Here is a 2,475-nt window from a genome sequence, read left to right on the forward strand (position 1 = left end):
ACATTATGCGGGGTCAACCGCTTGTCTTCGTGAAGACTTGAGGAAAATCTTATGTCCTGTTTCCAGCATGGCTTGGGGAAAAGGCATGTCCTGACCAGGCGGCTGGTCAGCGTCCAGGCTACTACGGTAATATTACTGTTTACTGAGCATCAACTTATCACATGTCAGCCGTTTTATGTGACTTACCTCAATTTATCCTCACCACAGCTCTATGTCACGGGTCCTATTATTATTTCTGTTTCACAGTTGAGTAAATGGAGGCTGGCAGAGGTTAAGGAACCGTAAGTCACATTCGTTTAAGTGGTGGAACCAGTATTTAAGCTCAAGTAGTCTGACCTAGAAGTCAGGCCCTTAACTACTATGGTAACCGCTCTCTCTCTATGTCAGCAAACGAGATGGGTCCTGCTGAGGAGCAATTCTTGGATTTCTAGTGTTTACGCATGTCTTTCTAGCTGAGGTACTAACGGCCTTTGTTCCAGACTTCATGTTCAAGGACGTTTGTATAGCCAACAGTCTTGTAAGATAGAGATAGCAACTCCCTCCTGAGGAGAAAAGGACAGGCTCGCTCAGTGCTTGGTATAAAAGATCTGCGTCCCCCGTGCTCCAGATTCCGTCCTTGTATGGCGGCCTCCTGCGTCTGCACGGGCCCCTGGCCCTCTCTGTGCTGCCCTAGGGAAACTGAGGCTTGGAGAACCAAAGCAAATGCTGACATTCCAGTCAATGTATTACTGTGAAAAATAAACTGTCCTTTTTGATGTTGTTTGGGAGTGTTGGTGGGGCTTAGAACCAACGGCCTAGAAAGAATTCTTGAGATGTCTTCGGTGCAAAAAGGTAGTTTTATTAAAGCACGGGGACAGGACCTGTCGGTAGAAAGAGCTACACTGGGGTCATAATGGGAGTGGCCCATTATATACCTTCAGGTTGGGAGGGGGTTAGGGATAGCATAAGCCTCTAAGGAATTTGGAAACAAGGTTTCCAGGACCTTGAGGGGGCTAGCTATTGTTGGGAACATGGCATTTAGTACTGTCTAATAAAACCTGAGTCATGAGACTCTTGTGATGTGTATCGGTGGGTCATATGCTTGGGGGATGATCGCCAACACATATCTTGGGAGGTAGAGATAAAGGAAGTTTCCAAAGGAATTTTTATATGTTACAGGAGACTCACAGGATCCTGGGCGTCAGGCTAAGATTGCCTTCGGCCCTTAGCAGAGTATTTAACATCGAGGCAGCTGAGTTCCTAGAGGAATGTCACTTTGCCTGTTTCAAGGACTTGCCAATGGACTGTAAGTAGTAAGGAAATTTAATTTTTCTTTTGCTTTTGTTTCCCACATCACTTTCCTTCAGACCCAGAAGGACAGAGTCCTTGAGACTGTGTCTTCAACCAGAATCTGTGAAACTGTGGCAAGTTAACGTAGCTTGCAAGCAGGACAAAATAGAGGCCTCTTCTCAGCTCTTTTCTCAGGCACTATTACTTCCATATACGGACAGGTGAACAAGTTCAGAGAGCCACGTACAGCTGGTAGAGGGCCCAGTAAACGCAGGTCTGCCTCCATCCAAAGCATGTGCTCTGCCCCACTGTTTGATGATAGTAGAAAGGGACCAGATTACAAAAGAGGAAGGAACATCGCTAACAGACGATCTTATGGCTCCCAGGGGGAAACAGAGACAGGTTTAATGCAGATCAGCAAACCCTCTGGGCTTCTGGCCCAAACCACTTGTCTAGCTGTTTTCCTTGGGGTTTTGTAATGGATGCTGGGGTGCCTCACCCACATTTTACCTTCAGAACTGATCTACTCACTGCCCTGCTGCTGGAAGATTACAGCTACAGGCCCCTGCTGCGTCCTTCTCTATAAACTGTCAGGCTGAAGATTGCTGCCTTACCCAAAGACTTGCCCCATGGGGTGGTGGGGCTGCTTGGACACGGGGGCCGAGGAGGGGGCAGGTAATGTTCTGGCACTTCTACTTCAAGGTGGGGGGACTCCGATCTTAGCTCCGGAGCTGCCTGCTGGAGAGACCCAGATTTTCCACCTCCTTTACACTAAGATCACAGTTCAATCCTTCCTCTGCCCAAAGCTTCCTTTGCTCCCCATGGTGCTAATCTTGGGAACTTCTCAATTAATTGCCAGCACACAATCTCAGCACACAAACCATAGCAAATAACTTCCTGGGGAATAGAGCTAAAGTAGAGCTCCTGTAAATCATGATATGAAACGAATGGTCATAAAGAAGATGTGCACTCAAAGATTTTCTGTTCTTTAAATTGCAATTTTTGGTCCCTGTAGCTTTAGATAAGCCATTTAAAATATCACTTATAAGCTCATTAAAATCATATAGTTAATCCAAACTTTAATAATTACATTAAAGGATAAGAAATTATATTTATTAAAACATTACAGTTGTGACAGTTTTATTGTATGTTTATTGAATTGCTTTTTCTGACACTTTAGTCTTCAAATAAGTAAAAAGCAATAGG

Source organism: Ursus americanus, chromosome 19 (genome assembly GCF_024610735.1).
Source record: "Ursus americanus isolate L20-20 chromosome 19, mUrsAme1.1.p, whole genome shotgun sequence".
Lineage (NCBI taxonomy): Eukaryota > Metazoa > Chordata > Mammalia > Carnivora > Ursidae > Ursus > Ursus americanus.